The sequence below is a fragment of the Rattus norvegicus genome, chromosome X (genome assembly GCF_036323735.1).
Source record: "Rattus norvegicus strain BN/NHsdMcwi chromosome X, GRCr8, whole genome shotgun sequence".
In the NCBI taxonomy this organism is placed as follows: Eukaryota; Metazoa; Chordata; class Mammalia; order Rodentia; family Muridae; genus Rattus; species Rattus norvegicus.
Window position 1 is genome coordinate 63,314,622 of NC_086039.1, and position 16,786 is coordinate 63,331,407.

General features: G+C 41.3%; 2 pseudogenes; one reads left to right on the forward strand and one right to left on the reverse strand.

The window, feature by feature from the left end:
- Positions 1 to 1,764, forward strand: Hsp90ab1-ps21 (heat shock protein 90 alpha family class B member 1, pseudogene 21; annotated as a pseudogene).
- Positions 1,765 to 8,613: 6,849 nt separating this feature from the next.
- Ldha-ps16 (lactate dehydrogenase A, pseudogene 16) lies at positions 8,614 to 10,064 on the reverse strand (annotated as a pseudogene).
- Between the last annotated feature and the right edge of the window lie 6,722 nt (positions 10,065 to 16,786).

Sequence of the window (16,786 nt, forward strand, 5' to 3'; positions counted from 1 at the left end):
ATGCCTTAGGAAGTGCACCATGGAGAGGAAGAGGTGGAGACTTTTGCCTTTCAGGCAGAAATTGCCCAGCTGATGTCCCTCATCATCAACACTTTCTACTCAAACCAAGAGATTTTCCTCCGGGAGTTGATCTCTAAAGCTTCTGATGCCCTGGACAAGATTCAGTATGAGAGCCTGACAGACCCTTCCAAGTTGAACAGAGGGAAAGAGCTGAAGATTGACATCATCCCCAACCCTCAGGAGCGCACGCTGACTTCGGTGGACACGGGCATTGGCATGACCAAGGCTGAGCTCATAAATAACTTGGGAACCATTGCTAAGTCTGGTACAAAGGCGTTCATGGAGGCTCTCCAGGCTGGTGCAGACATCTCTATGATTGGGCAGTTTGGTGTCGGCTTCTACTCTGCCTACCTGATGGTGGAGAAAGTGGTTGTGATCACGAAGCACAACGGTGATGAGCAGTATGCCTGGGAATCTTCTGCTGGTGGATCCTTTACTGTCCGCACAGACCACGGTGAGCCCTTTGGCCAGGGTACCAAAGTGATCCTTCACCTCAAAGAAGACCAGACAGAGTACTTAGAGGAGAGGAGGGTCAAGGAAGTTGTGAAGAAATACTCGCAGTTCATAGGCTATCCCATCACCCTCTACCTGGAGAAGGAACGAGAGAAGGAGATCAGTGGTGATGAGGCAGAAGAAGAGAAAGGGGAGGAGGAGGAAGATAAGGAGGATGAGGAGAATCCTAAGATTGAGGATGTGGTATCTGATAAGGAGGATGAGAGCGGCAAAGATAAGAAAAAGAAAACAAAGAAGATCAAGGAGAAGTACATTGACCAGGAAGAGCTGAATAAGACGAAGCCTATCTGGACCAGAAATCCCGATGACATCACTCAAGAGGAATATGGTGAATTCTGTAAGAGCCTCACCAATGACTGGGAAGACCACTTGGCAGTCAAGCACTTCTCTGTAGAAAGGCAGTTGGAATTCAGGGCATTGTTCTTCATTTCCCGGCGAGATCCCTTTGACCTCTTTGAGAACAACAAGAAGAAGAAGAACATCAAATTATATGTCTGTCGTGTGTTCATCATGGACAGCTGTGATGAGCTGATACCTGAGTACCTCAACTTGATTCATAGTGTGGTTGATTCTGAGAACCTGCCTCTGAACATCTCCTGAGAAATTCTCCAGCAGAACAAGAGCCTGAAAGTCATCCACAAGAACACTGTGAAGAAGTACCTTGAGCTCTTCTCTGAGTTGGCTGAAGACAAAGAGAATTACAAGAAATTTTATGAGGCGTTCTCCAAGAATTTAAAGCTTGGAATCCATGAGTATTCCACTAACCGTCGCCGCCTCTCTGAGCTCCTTCGTTACCACACCTCTCAGTCTGGAGATGAGATGAGTTCCTTGTCAGAGTATGTGTCTCACATGAAGGAGACACAGAAGTCCATCTACTATATCACTGGTGAGAGCAAAGAGCGAGTGGCTAACTCTGCCTTCATGGAGCGTGTGCGGAAATGGGACTTTGAGGTGGTGTATGTGACTGAACCTATTGATGAGTTCTGCGTGCAGCAGCTCAAGGAATTTGATGGCAAGAGCCTGGTCTCGGTGACCAAGGAGGGCCTGGAGCTACCAGAGGATGAGGAAGAGAAGAAGAAAATGGAGATCTTGGATAAGAAGGTTGAAAAAGTGACTATCTCCAATAGGCTTGTGTCTTCAACCTGCTGCATTGTGACAAGCAATGCGGAACAGGCTTTAAAGTGGCAATAACAAAACATAATGAAATAAAACATAGTAAGATAAAACAAAAACCATCACACCAAATTTGGACAAAGTAACCCAACAGGAGGAAAAGAGTCCCAAAAGAAGGCACAGAGACCCACTCATTCACACACTCAGGATTCTCATAAAAACACTAAGCTAAGAGCTATATAACATATTTGCAGAGGACCTGGTGCAGACCCATGCAGACCTGTTCAGACCCATGCAGACCCATGCAGACCCGTGCAGACCCGTGCAGACCTGCAGGTCCTGGTCTTGCTGCCTCAGTCTGTGAATTCACATGAGCTTTGCTCAGTTGATTTAGAGGATTTGGTGTCCTCCACCCCATCTGGCTCTTTTAAGCTGTCGGCCTCCTCTTCCTTGGGGTTCCTTGACCTTAGTGGTGAAATCACATCACCTTTAAACCACAATCCTTCCTGTTTTGTTCATACCTACAATTTCACATTAACGTCAATATCACAATATAAAACTTCAAAAAAAATTTCACAGTCATTAAAGATTTCAGCATTTAAAAATTCAAGATTTTTTTCCCTGCCCCTCAAGATTTTTTTTAAACATTCAAAATCTCTAAAAATGCTAAGTTTAGCCGTGTAAAGCTAGGTGCTCAGTGATGGAGTGTCCTCATGATCCTCTGGGTTCCACGGGGCTTGACGACAGCGTGCCTCCAGCCCTGACCTCCACAGCACACAGTATGTCTCTTAGGCTCAACTTCCTGGTTGTTGCTGCCCTTTTATTTTTTTTATTTTTATTTGTTTGAGACAGGGTTTTTCTGTGTAGCCCTGGCTGTCCTGGAACTCACTCTGTAGACCAGGCTGGCCTCGAACTCACAGAAACTGCTTGCCTCAGCCTCTGGATTGCTGGGATTACAGCTGCGAGCTGCTGTGCTTGGCAAGTTTTATTTTGTTTTTTAAAAATTTGCTTATTGAGCTACTCTTTTTTAAAAATATCAATGTAATTTCCACTGTTTTTTAATCTCTTTATTGAATTTCTCTTTCACATCGTGTATGGAAGCCTTGATTCCATCCAGTGGTTCATTTGTACTGTCCGAGTTAATTTGGAAGTTCTTTTGGGGGAGAGTCCTCTGATTTTGTTGATCATTGCCTTAATCAGCATTTCGCTTCACTCTCTGGGATTTCATTTAATGCCCTCATAGAAATCTATTATTTAGTAATTGGTAATGTTGGTAGGAGTCCTGGTGCCTGGGGTGGTGGTGGTGGTGGTGGTGGTGGTGGTGGTGGTGGTGGTGGTGTGTGTGTGTGTGTGTGTGTGTGTGTGTGTGTGTGTGTGTTTATGTGATGGGATTTAGTCTGTTTTAGATTGCTTTAATTATCCATTTTCTTTAAGCTGAAGTCCTTTCAATGTCCAAATGAGACCACGCTGTAGTAGACATGAGGTTTCCACTCCAGTGGACTTGAGGTGAGGCTCAGTAGTTAAAGCTTCAGCTCACACAGTCAGAGTCAGGGTACGAATCATGATCTAAAACTCTATACTAGGAGAAGAATGCTAAATGCAGAAATGACCAAAACTGATAGATAAACCAGCTGTGAAAATACAATAATTCCAATAGCCTTTGTGGAATATAGGACCTGAGTGTGTCCTAATGAAAGTTTAAATATAAAGAAAACAAGCTGAGTAATAGTGATTTCTATTAAAACAATTGAAAAATGTGCAAAAATAAAAAGGAAATAGAAACAGGAAACGATATAAAAGAAGAGAATAAATGAAAGTTAGACTCAAATGGAAATGGTAGAGAAACCCCATTACAGAAGTAATCAACCCCAGTACTTGGGAGCATAAGGCAAACCTGAGCTCCCAAACCAGGCTAACCTGTGCTATTCAAAAAGGCTATATTTTAAAAGAAGAAAAGAAAAAGACAGGAAATAAATGGAAGATCGAAGAATATAGGACAAAGCTTTCCACCAAATTACATTTAGATGTGATATAATGTCTCCCTCTCTGCAGTGACTCTCGAGCCTCAGTGCACACTGTTTCTGTGGTCATCTGCCTGAGCTCAGGTACAGACAGTCTCTGCCTTTCTGTGCTCACTTGCATGAGCTCAGCTGTACCTGTGCTCACACCTGGTCATATGTGAACATTGTGATCATATGTGACTAGGTGCAGACTCTCCATGCTCGCTTACTGGAGCACAGATGTCGCTGTCTATGCAGGTGATAGACTGAAATAAGGGGCAGAGCCTGCTTCTTCCTCATCTCGCTTACCTTTGTCTGACAAAGCACAAAGTTTTGTGCAATCCTCATTCCTATCTTTATGTTCCTTGTCTTGCAGCTAGAGGGTGTGGTTCACGGGCCGTGCAGAGAGTATTATAACTAGGGATGGTCTTTCATTTGACACAATATAGAAGTCACCTGGTAAGGGAATCTCGATGATAAATTGTCCAGATTAGGTTGGCCTATGGACGTGTTTGTGAGAGATTTTCTCAACCGAGTTCATTTAGGTATTGTTTCACGAACAGTGGCACGTGTGCCCCTATTGTTCTCTTCTGATGACAAATGTAACGAGACCAATCCTTTCAAGCTTTTGCCACTGTGACTTCCATGCTATGATGGAGTGTAGCTGGAACGGTTAGCCAAATAAACTTGTTCTCCATTAAGATGTTTTTGTCAGGTGTTTTATCACAAGGATTCTAAGGTAATTCCCCGGACATTTGCGTTGATTGCCAGAGTGGACGGTACAGGGAGGAATCTTTGTTTCTATAGATGCCAAGCCACTGACTCAGCCTGGTTCTTATCAAAGGGCTTCTTGCTCCTGATTTGTATTAAATGCCGAGAAGAGAGAATGTCCTCAGAACCTGTGAAGTATGCAGACCCCAATACCACTACTGTCTCCTTGTACTACAAACCTACTCAGTAATGCATCCAGTGTTGGTTGTGCTTTATTTGTGTTCATTCATTCATTCATTCATTCATTGCTTCATTCATTCATTTGGGACAGTCCCTCATGTGTTTCAGGAAGGCATCCTACTTTGAACCTCCTGTAATTGTCACTTAATTTCCAGGATGTCGGCATGGTTCATCTTGCTCAGTTTAGTGCATCCTAGGCAAGGAAGTACTAACTGAACTACACATTCAGCTGACTGTGGTGCTTTTGGAGTCTCCGTTTTTGTTTTTGGCTTGGTCTATGCAATGTCTCTCTACTGTCAGTTTAGTTCCATGGTATTGTATGACAAAACTGTTCCTGAGATGATGTAGCATACATGTCTACTCACCCCAGATAGGGAGCTTATGACAGACCAAAATATTGATAGCACGAAGGTCCAACTTGCTGAACTCTGACTTTTACTAGGGTTACTGACAGAAATGTAGGAGAAGGATTACCTAAAGGAGCAGAAACAACTCATTGACAGATTCATCACCAAGGCCCACCCTGGCATGAGTGACAGCACACAAAGCTGGCAGATCAACAGACTGGAAAGTGTCCTTTCCAAATGACTCAATTGGTCTAAACCTCTTCCAGGCACCTTTGCTGGTTTCTGCTTTTTGCAGACAACTGACCTGGTCTCAGAGTTTTCTTTGCAGATTGTCTGGTCAAGAGTGACTTTCAGTAGCCTTTACTGTTTACTCTTGGGAAGAAGAAACTTAATGAACCTTGTCAGTTTCAGGGACTTCCTGAAGCTATTTTGAATTATTTACCTTCTTGCTTAAGGAGCGTCCCTGCAAGATGGAATGTTTCCTTTTTTACATTAATTTTATGATGATTTATGTATTTGTAGTTCATGTACATTTGTGTTTTTCTTGCATGTATGTCTGCATGATGATATTGGATCCCCAGAATTGGAGTTACAGAGAGTTGTTAGCTGCCATGTGGGTTTTGGGAATTAAACTCAGGTCCTCTGAACCAGTGCTCTTAACCACTCACTGAACCATCTCTCCAGCCCCAGGATGGAATGTTTCAATCTCAGAAGAAACTTACATTACACATGGCACTTTTGTCTCATCTATAATAAATCTCTCTCTCTCTCTCTCACCTCCCCCCTCTCTCTCTCTCTCTCTCACACACACACACACACACACACACACACACACACACACCCCACCTCTCACTCTCCCTCTCCTTTTCTCTCCCCATACCTCCTTCCTTTCTGTTCTCTTTCTCTCCCTTTCTGCCTCTTTTTTCTGTAAATGATCTGGTATTGGAAGTAGCGTCTGTATTTTTCTGAACCCCTTGCTTTGTAATAAGGCGTGATTCCAGCCCTCCCCACTTGCGGTCACTTTGTACTCGGACCAAATCTCTCCCAGGTGGGACTGAGCCTTGTGGAATGGACTCTGACTCCACTGTTCTGATTCTGAGGAATGCGCTCTTCCATTTTTGTTTTGCTATCAAAACTAGTGTTTATTATCACTTCATAGAATAGCTTTCTCAAACCACCCACGATTGATTCCCCCTAAATGTTGGCAATAAAGATACGGGGTGTCATCTTCCAGACCCTCTTGCAACATTTAATTTCCAAATAGAAGTCTCCATATATTTTGTTTTGTAATAATTAAATTATTTCTCTGACTTGTATGCTAAATATTTGCATATGTATATTAATTTTTGGCAATAATAATAATTGATGGGTATTTGAGATTCCTTTGGATTCTTTTTCACTCATTAAATTTTTTCTTTCTTGCTAGGTACAGGTGGCACATGCCTTTAATCTTAGCAGAGGAAGGTGTATGTACGAGTTCAAGGCCAGTCTGGTATACAAAGCCAGCTCCAGGACAGCCAGAGCTACACAGAAAAACCCTATCTCGAAAAACAAAACAAAACAAAATTATCTTTATTGAGATGTAAGGAATGCAATGAGTTTTGGTATGTTCAACTAGGTATGTAACCTTCACTCTGTAGGATGGCTTTTTGTTTTGTTAATTTGGTTTGCAGAACTTCTCTTGTGTTGCGCTGTTTATTATGGAACCCAGGGCTACACACATGCTTGGCAAATGCTTTTCCACTTACCTACACCAGAGAAGCTCTCAGACTCTTGTCCTACTTGCCTAATTTTAATTCTCTTGTATTTTTCCTCCCATATTCCGGAATTCGTTGCAAAGCTCAAAGTCATGAAACTTTGAGGGGGTCCTCAGGTATCATGGTAGGCAGAAAAATGATCCATGAAGAGGTAAGAATAAAAACTCAGTTCAGTCTTACTTAGGCTGGATCGAACTTCAGGCATCTGATTCTAGGATATTTATTGCCAGATTATTTAAAGGCAGTACATACAATTTGGAAAACCAGTTTCCTGCTGTAATACAATTCCTAGTGCAGAAGGAGACATAATAATATAGAAATTCAACTCAAAGTACATGCCATTTCTTCAAGAAGGTGAGATCTACGGATGGCTACCTGTATTAGCTTAGAGGCCTAGAGAAGGATTTGGTATGGTCTTAGTCATACAGATATCATAGAAGTTGTTTTGGCTATTAGACACCTAAGGTCCTGGTGTGGGAGCTCGGGGGCACCCCTTAGCTATGTAGAGAATGTAAGGGTCATTTTGACTACCAGCCACTTCCAGTTCCGGTTGTGGAAGCTTGATGTGGCCTGATCCAAAGGCAATGCTGATCGCCAAGATGTTAATCACCTGTAATTCCCAGCCTTCAGGATGGAAAAACAGGTATTTTTCTCCTTTGAGGAGACACCCCTCTGTGATTAACATTCCTGGTTTCCCTGGAGATCTGTGGATACAAGAACCTTTGTACTTCTACCAAAACTATCCACCCATGTTTTCTGGAAAATACTTTCAATGTATAATCAAGGTTTGATATACAAAATAATTAAGGAATTCCTACAACTCAATACAAAAAAATCACCAAACAAACTGATTTGAAAATAGGGAAAGGGTTCAAAGAGGATTTTTCCTACCTAAAGACTATACATGGACTGACCCTGGACTCTGACCCCATAGGTAGCAATGAATATCCTAGTAAGAGCACCAGTGGAAGGGGAAGCCCTGGGTCCTGCTAAGACTGAACCCCCAGTGAACTAGTCTATGGGGGGAGGGCGGCAATGGGGGGAGGGTTGGGAGGGGAACACCCATAAGGAAGGGGAGGGGGGAGGGGGATGTTTGCCCGGAAACCGGGAAAGGGAATAACACTCGAAATGTATATAAGAAATACTCAAGTTAATAAAAAAAAAAAAGAGGATTTTTCCAAAGAGTATTTATGCATATCTACTTGATATATTAAAAGGTAATCATTATGACTAGTCAGCAGAAAAAAGCAAATTAAAATCACAACGAAATATCATACCACATGCATTAGGAGGGAAGTTCTGAAAAAAAAAAGAGAGAAAATATAACAAAATTGGAACCCTGTGGAATGACATAGCCACCCCCCCCCAACACTGTTCAAGGTTTATTTGGTGTTTTCTTTGGCATGACACTTGAGTGGTTGGTTCTGTCATCCATGTGCAGCTCTTACATTTCACATAATATTGCAATGTACACCACAGACGCATGTAATACAGAAAATATCCTGTAGAACGTTTATGCACAAGATATGCAGAATGGACTTACACACTGGAGCCAGGTTATGATTGACTGGGAACTCACTGGCCTAGGAATGTTTGGTGAGCATGCGCAGTGCAGCAATGCAGCAGGCTCCCGGGGTAATCAAAGCCTGCACACAGTTGGTGGTGTGTCTTGGAGACAGTGGGACTGTCACACTAACCAGTTTACCACTACACATGTACCACATAGCAGCAGGGTAGAGCTGTGGGAACTAAGATTTTCCCCAGACCACCTCAACACAACTGAACTAACTACAGCTCAGATGAGAAGTGTGTGGTCTCCATAGAAACCGTGCTGCAGCCTGGACAGTGAAGTGCTAGGTCACTGGAGAGACTTTAGAATTGCAGCTCCTTCTGGATTCCCCAGAGGGTATCTATACTCTTCTTCAGGCAGGCCTCCTCCTCAGGAGTCAGTGTCACCTTCACAACGTCTGAGAATCCACTTTGTCCCAGGATACACAGGACACTGAGGAAGGCATCATCATTGACTCCATAGAGACCCTTAATCATGGTGGAAATTGGATGTACCCGCCTAAGGTTCTTCATTATGCTCTCGGCCAAGTCTGCCACAGAGAGGCCAATGTGGTCCAACCTTTCAGCTTGATCACCTCATATGCTCTGTCAACCATCTGCCTGTGAACATCCTTCCACTGCTCCTTGTCTGCATCCATGCCCAGTTCTGGGTTCAGAGACTTCAGGAAGATGCCGACAGCATTCACACCATCCTACACAGGCACACTGGAGTCGCCATGCTCTCCCCGTGACAGCTCAGTGGGTGAACTCCCAGCCTTTCTCCCATCAGGTAACAGCGCACAGCTGAATCCAGATTGCAACCACTTCCAATAACTCTGCTTTTGGGAAAGTCACTGATTTTCCAAGCCTCGTAAGTCAAGAGATCCACTGGATTTGAGACAATGAGCAGCTTGCAGTGTGAACTCTACTTCACAATGTTGGGAATGAAGAACTTGAAGATGGTCACGTTTTGCTGGACCAAATTGAGCCGGCTCTCCCCTTCTTGCTGATGGGCCTGTGTTGTGATAAGGACCAGCTTGGAGTTTGCAGTCACACCATAGTCTTTGCTGGAGACATTTTTTTTGGTGTTTTAAGGAAAAGGCTGCCATGCTGGAGATCCATTATCTCTCTCTTTAGCTTGTCTTCCATGACATCAACAAGGGCAAGTTCATTGTCCAAGTCCTTCATTAAGATACTGATGACACAGCCATGCCAACAGCACCAACCCCAACAACTGTAATCTTGTTCTGGGGAACCTGTTCTTCCTTAAGAAGATTCACAGTCAGTTGGTCCTTGAGGGTTGTCATCTTGAACTTTGAATCTTTTGAGACTGCTAGTGCACAATAGGGGATGATGGGCAAGCAGCAGCAGCGTGGCCTGGGCTCAACGACAGTGGCTCCAGCAAACAACCACGTTTGAATAGAGCGTGATGACTTCTCACACAAAAATGGCTCTTTGGGGGAGACATCCAAAAGAATTGAAATCAGTATCTTAAAGATGTAATAGTCAAAATATAGAAAACCAATGAGTACACATGGAGGGACCAATACTCCAGCTGCATATGTAGCAGAGGATGGCATTGTCCAGCATCAATAGGAGGAAAAGCCCTTGGTCCTGTGAAGGCTCGATTCCCCAATGTAGGGGAATGCCAGGGAGTTGAGGTGGGAGTGGGAGCATCCTCATAGAAGCAGGGGGAGAGGGGAGGGGTATGGGAGAGGTGTGAAAGGGGAAAAAATAAAAGTACAAAAATTAAAAAAAAAGATATGGGAAGAATATGAAAAATCCTAAGTAACCACTGGCAGACGAAATCTGTGACATTCATAGTGAGACACAAAAGCTTTTGGGATCAGCCTCTTATTTGGAAATTGAATTTTCTGAGCAGGACACCTGCTCCCCTTCTGGATAGAGGAGAAATTGACACAAGGACTGGCTATAATGTTGGAATCATCTCTGTAAGTACACTATTGACTTATTTTAAAGATAGAACACCAAGATTTTAATACACTGTTTAATAAATGTTCATTTTCCTCTTAAGAGGAAAAAAACTGGTCACGCATATAATGGGATATAATTTGGAGTTAATGAAGTCTATAATCCTATGTATAATAACATGGATCAACTGAATAGACAGAAATTTAAAAAGAAAACTGGTAAGAGTATGCTGCAAATTCAAAGGGGCTAGAAACAAACTCCCAAATGAACTCAAATGGAGTACAAGTAAGTGAATGTCAGGAGGAAGTAAAATCTTTGTTAAATTCTACTTTCGTGTCTTGAATTATTTTCATTATTTCATTTAAGTGTTTGGGCTTTCACAGTATTCATTAGATGTTTCCTCATATCCCCTGTAAGGCCCTTGAATTCATAATTGCTATATTGAAATCCTTGTCTTGTGCTTCAGCTCAATTGCCTTTCTTAGGGAATATTAGTAAATACAGTTTCTGGCTTCTGGAAGAGGTGCATTATCTTGGCTCTTCATGTTGTATTTTTGCACTGTGACCTAGGCATCTGGAGTTATGATATTTGGAGTGTTTCTTGGTATAGATAATTGGTCTCACTTTTGTTAGATGGTGCTCCATTCTTTGGTTGCCCTTGTCCACTCTGGGTCCAAGCCATGTTTAGCAGCTGTGAGGTTCCTGAGTTCAAATCAAGTGTGGTGGTTATAGGGTCCCTGGTAGAGAGATATTCTAATTGTCAATGAGAAGTCTCAAAAGAATGGAAACAGGCTAGAAAGAAAGGCTGAAAAGGGAATCAGGGAAGGACTAGGGGATCCTGGATCTTCACCAAGAGGTAGGGCTCCAAGAAGATAGAAGTGGGTTGAGCGTACGGGTTCATGTGGATAGGCAGCAGCAGCAGTTCTAAGAGTAAATCTAGGGAGACCAGAATGGAGTATGGGAAGGACGATAAAGGTCATGCTCCCAAGTCCCAGCCATGTGTGTTGGCTGTAATTCCGAGATGGATAGTGGTTCTGCAGGTTGGTGGGGAGATAGAGGGGATGGAAATGGCTGAAAGGGGCAGTGGTTAAGAACTTGGGGAGTCCATACCAAGAGAATGAGTCCAAAGGGGATGAGGTTGTGTTAGAAGGTGATAGGCTCATGTTTTAACATCTACTTACCACTTCTATATATTCACATCAGTTCAAGGATTTGTCAGAAGATAACTTTGTGGAGTTGGTTCACTCCTTCTGCCTTTATGAGTTTCCAGGAATTCCAACTCAGGTCACAGGGCTTATGTAGCAAGCACATTTATTATCTCCCCAGCCTTATTCATGTCTACTTTAAGTTCATTGTTTTCTTTTTTTCCATTGTTTTCTCTTTTTTTCATTGTTTTCTTAAGACAACTATTTTTAAGTTCTCTGAGAGTTGTCTCATAGAGATTATTTGGCCAATGTCTGACACCTTATTTGAACTGTTAGATAAGGTCATGGCTTTTCCTAAAATAAAATTTGTAATTTTTGTTGGTATGTAGTATTTTCTGCATTCCAGAACAGTATCTATTATTCTTGCCTTCCTAATTTGTCCCTGTGGCTGTTTCTCTAGAAATTCTAAACAAGCTTTTTGTCTTTTCTGCCTGTCAATACTTGTTCTATTTGGGGCTAAGATAGCACCTACCCTAAGTTATGCTTTGCCCTGACTCTGCTATTAGTGTGCTGCCACCATTTCAGCACTAGAGAGCAGTCCAAGCTTAAGATTGTCCACAGTCCGTAGTTAATATCTGGTTCAACATGAAGTAGGATGATACTTGCCTTCCTTAATGCTTTTAAATGTAGTTTCATGTATTCATCTGTTAAAATTGGTGTGTCTGTTGGGGGATCCTATTTATTTACTTTATTTACATTTAAAGTAATGATTGATTGTTAATGGCTTATTATTGCTACTTTATTTTCAAAAATTTAGTGGTATGTGTGTATGTGTGGTGTGTGTGTGTGTGTGTGTGTGTGTGTGTGTGTGAAAGCACACATGTGGAAATCAGAAGATAATTTTTTTCTTCTGCAATATGGGTCCAGGGGATAGAACCCAGGTCATCAGGCTAGACAGCAAGAGTTTTACTCACGGAAGAATCTTCCAGATCCTTATTGCTATTTTAATTGTTTTCTATTTTTATTTAGCTTTCTTCTCTTCTATTTGTTATTTTGAGGTTTGATGATATTTTATAATGGTGTACTTTAATTATTTTTACTGTATTTTTCTGTATTTACCAGAATTTTTTTATTTGTGCTTGCCCTGAAGTCTATGTAAAGCTTGTAGTAGTTCTTATTTCTTATCTATAACTGACAACTATTTCAATCCTATATAACACTGTTCATATTATGCACTATACTGTGTATTCAACTGATTTTTATCTCTATGGCACAAATTGTGTTCTATTAATGTTGGAATTTATTCCCTATCATATTATGTAGTCATTAACCTATTTTTGATTTTAGGGTTTTTATGTCAGTTGATTTTTGTTGTGATGACAATATATCTAATAGGGTCTACTTAAGAGGAAAATTTATTTTGGCTCACAGTTTCATTTCATCATTTATTGCTTCTAAGCCTATTTTAAGAAGAAACATCATAATGAAAAGACATGGCTAAGGAGAGATGCTAGGAAGGAAAGAATGTAGAAAAATGTCTGAGAAGATCTATCTTTTAAGACTATACTCCCAAGATTTTACTTCCTCAAAACAGACCCCCACATTAAGACTTTGATTATTTCACAGTAATACCAAGAGATTATGACTCCAATGATGCAGTAATACATCGCTCAGTTCAGAGCCCTCACTATCCAGTCACTCTCCATAGTCTCCTTTCTGGTATTACCTTGGAGAACAAGCCTTCAACATAGAGTATAAAAGAGATGTTTTATGTACAAAATATCATCAAACCTCAAAAATTATGTGACAGCTGTTGCCAACACTTCTATATGTCAATACTTATACTTTGTCTAAAAGTTATTTATAGAACACCATCATAGCATCACATTATTGTCTATCTTTTATATTATATCTTTTGTATCTTTTCATTGTCTATCTTTTATCTTTTATATTGTCTATCTGTTATATTTTATATCTATTATATTTTCCAACTAAATTTTATACTTTCATATACTTTTTTTACTGTTTAGTATCTTTTTATTTACCTTGAAAAAAATTCCTCTTTGTACTTCCAGTAGGATGGTTATAGTGGATGAACTTTGTTTTTGGCTAGGAGTGTACTGTGCCTTCATGGTTATAGTTTTCCTAAGTATAGTATACTTGGTTCATGAGATTTTGTTACATTTTGTTTTGTTTTCCGTCAGCACCATAAATATACCACTTGCTCATTCCTTGGATTCAAGTTTTCTGTAGGGAAATTGACTCATGGTCTTATAAAAGATTTTACTGCTTATCCCCTTCTCTTGGTATTTACAGGTGTGTGCCACCATGTCTAACGTTTTTATGTGAATTCTTGAAATTCAAACTCAGGCCATCAGGTGTACAAGGCAAATACTTTAGACTGGCTAAGCTATCACCATATCCTCCAATTATGTATTATGAAAATTCATGTGCTTATCATCATCCCTTTTCATTTTATCATTAAGTGAACCTTTAAAAATTACATTTGACTGTATTAATTGCATTAAATTAATTAAATTAAATGTATTAATAAACATAACATATTAGCTAATTCCAGCACTCAGGAGGCAAAGGCAGGAAGATCTCAAGTTCAAGGCCATCCTCAGCTATGTAGTGAATTCCATGCCATTCTGGCTACACAAGACTCTGGCTCAAAAACACGTGAACAATGTTTCAGTTAATTTTCTTCTTTCTCTTGCGTTCTTTTTCTCACTTCAAATTTTTATTAAAATATAATTACATAATTTCTCCCCTCTCCTCCCTCCAACCATTCCATACCCTCCCACTCCTTCTTAAAAATCAAGGCCCATTTTTGACAAAGGAGCCAAAAACCATCCAATGGAAAAAAGATAGCATTTTCAGCAAATGGTGCTGGTTCAACTGGAGGTCAACATGTAGAAGAATGCAAATCGATCCATGCTTATCACCCTGTACAAAGCTTAAGTCCAAGTGGATCAAGGACCTCCACATCAAACCAGACACACTCAAACTAATAGAAGAAAAATTAGGGAAGCATCTGGAACACATGGGCACTGGAAAAAATTTCCTGAACAAAACACCAATGGCTTATGCTCTAAGATCAAGAATCGACAAATGGGATCTCATAAAACTGCAAAGATTCTGTAAGGCAAAGGACACTGTCATTAGGACAAAACGGCAACTAACAGATTGGGAAAAGATCTTTACCAATCCTACAACAGATAGAGGCCTTATATCCAAAATATACAAAGAACTCAAGAAGTTAGACAGCAGGGAGACAAATAACCCTATTAAAAAATGGGGTTCAGAGCTAAACAAAGAATTCACAGCTGAGGAATGCCGAATGGCTGAGAAACACCTAAAGAAATGTTCAACATCTTTCGTCATAAGGGAAATGCAAATCAAAACAACCCTGAGATTTCACCTCACACCAGTGAGAATGGCTAAGATCAAAAACTCAGATGACAGCACATGCTGGCGAGGATGTGGAGAAAGAGGAACACTCCTCCATTGTTGGTGGGATTGCAGACTGGTACAACCATTCTGGAAATCAGTCTGGAGGTTCCTCAGAAAATTGGACATTGAACTACCTGAGGATCCAGCTATACCTCTCTTGGGCATATACCCAAAAGATGCCCCAACATATAAAAAAGACACGTGCTCCACTATGTTCATAGCAGCCTTATTTATAATAGCCAAAAGCTGGAAAGAACCCAGATGCCCTTCAACAGAGGAATGGATACAGAAAATGTGGTACATCTACACAATGGAATATTACTCAGCTATCAAAAACAATGCCTTTATGAAATTCATAGACAAATGGTTGGAACTGGAAAATATCATCTTGAGTGAGGTAACCCAATCACAGAAAAACACACATGGTATGCACTCATTGATAAGTGGCTATTAGCCCAAATGCTTGAATTACCCTAGATGCATAGAACACGTGAAACTCAAGAGGGATGACCAAAATGTGAATGCTTCACTCCTTCTTTAAAAGGGGAACAAGAATACCTTTGGCAGGGAATAGAGAGGCAAAGATTAAAACAGAGACAGAAGGAACACCCATTCAGAGCCTGCCCCACATGTGGCCCATACATATACAGCCATCCAATTAGACAAGATGGATGAAGCAAAGAATTGAAGGCAGACAGGAGCCGGATGTAGATCTCTCCTGAGAGACACAGCCAGAATACAGCAAATACAGAGGCGAATGCCAGCAGCAAACCACTGAACTGAGAATAGGACCCCTGTTGAAGGAATCAGAGAAAGAACTGGAAGAGCTCGAAGGGGCTCGAGACCCCTTATGAACAACAATGCCAACCAACCAGAGCTTCCAGGGACTAAGCCACTACCTAAAGACTATACATGGACTGACCCTGGACTCTGACCTCATAGGTAGCATTGAATATCCTAGTAAGATCACCAGTGGAAGGGGAAGCCCTGGGTCCTGCTAAGACTGAACCCCCAGTGAACGTGATTGTTGGGGGGAGGGCGGCAATGGGGGGAGGGTGGGGAGGGGAACACCCATAAAGAAGGGGAGCGGGAGGGATTAGGGGAATGTTTGCCCGGAAACTGGGAAAGGGAATAACATTCGAAATGTAGATAAGAAATACTCAAGTTAATAAAAAAAATCAAGGCCCATTTTGCCATATATATATAAAAATGGTGTTATATAATATGTGATATATTATCTATCATATATAATATACATGATAAATATAGAAATATATAAATATGACATGCTGAATTCATTTAGTGTCACTTGTACGTTTAAATTTTTAGGGCTGACTGCTTGGCATTGCATAAACAATTAGGATGTCCCTTCTTGGTGAGGAATAGTTCTTTACCTTTCAGTAGTCATTAATTGCTTATAGTCCTTCTAGTACGGGTGAGGCCTCCTGATATTTCTCCCACCCATGTTGGTATATCAAGTAGTATTAGAATTGTTTATGTCTAATTTAGGCATTCCTATTGTTGGTCTTTCATGGGTGTCCCTGTCCTGCCATATGTAGAAAGCACAGCTACCTCATCGGACTTTCTGCTCTTCTGCTTACTATCTTTCTACCCTCTTCCACTAGTTCCCTGAGCCTTAAGTGTAAGGAGTGATGCTGTGAGTGTATCAACTGGGACTGGGCAAATCATAATCAACTGTTGTTGACCAATTGTGGCTTTTTGAAATTAGTCTTAGTTAGACTGGTGCAAAGGTGGTGGTGCAGAGTGTGTTTCAAAGTGTGGTGTTGCACGAGGCTGTGATGGAGCCTCTGTAAGGAAGGTGGGAGCTTCACCGCTTCAGTAAAGGCCAGCAGCATTGACAGCAACCCTGAGCCATGAACGACAGGTTCCTGAAGTGGAAGTGCTTACGGATCTGGGAAATCTGCACAGCATACACCTGCAAGGTCTCGCTCCAAGGAAGATGTA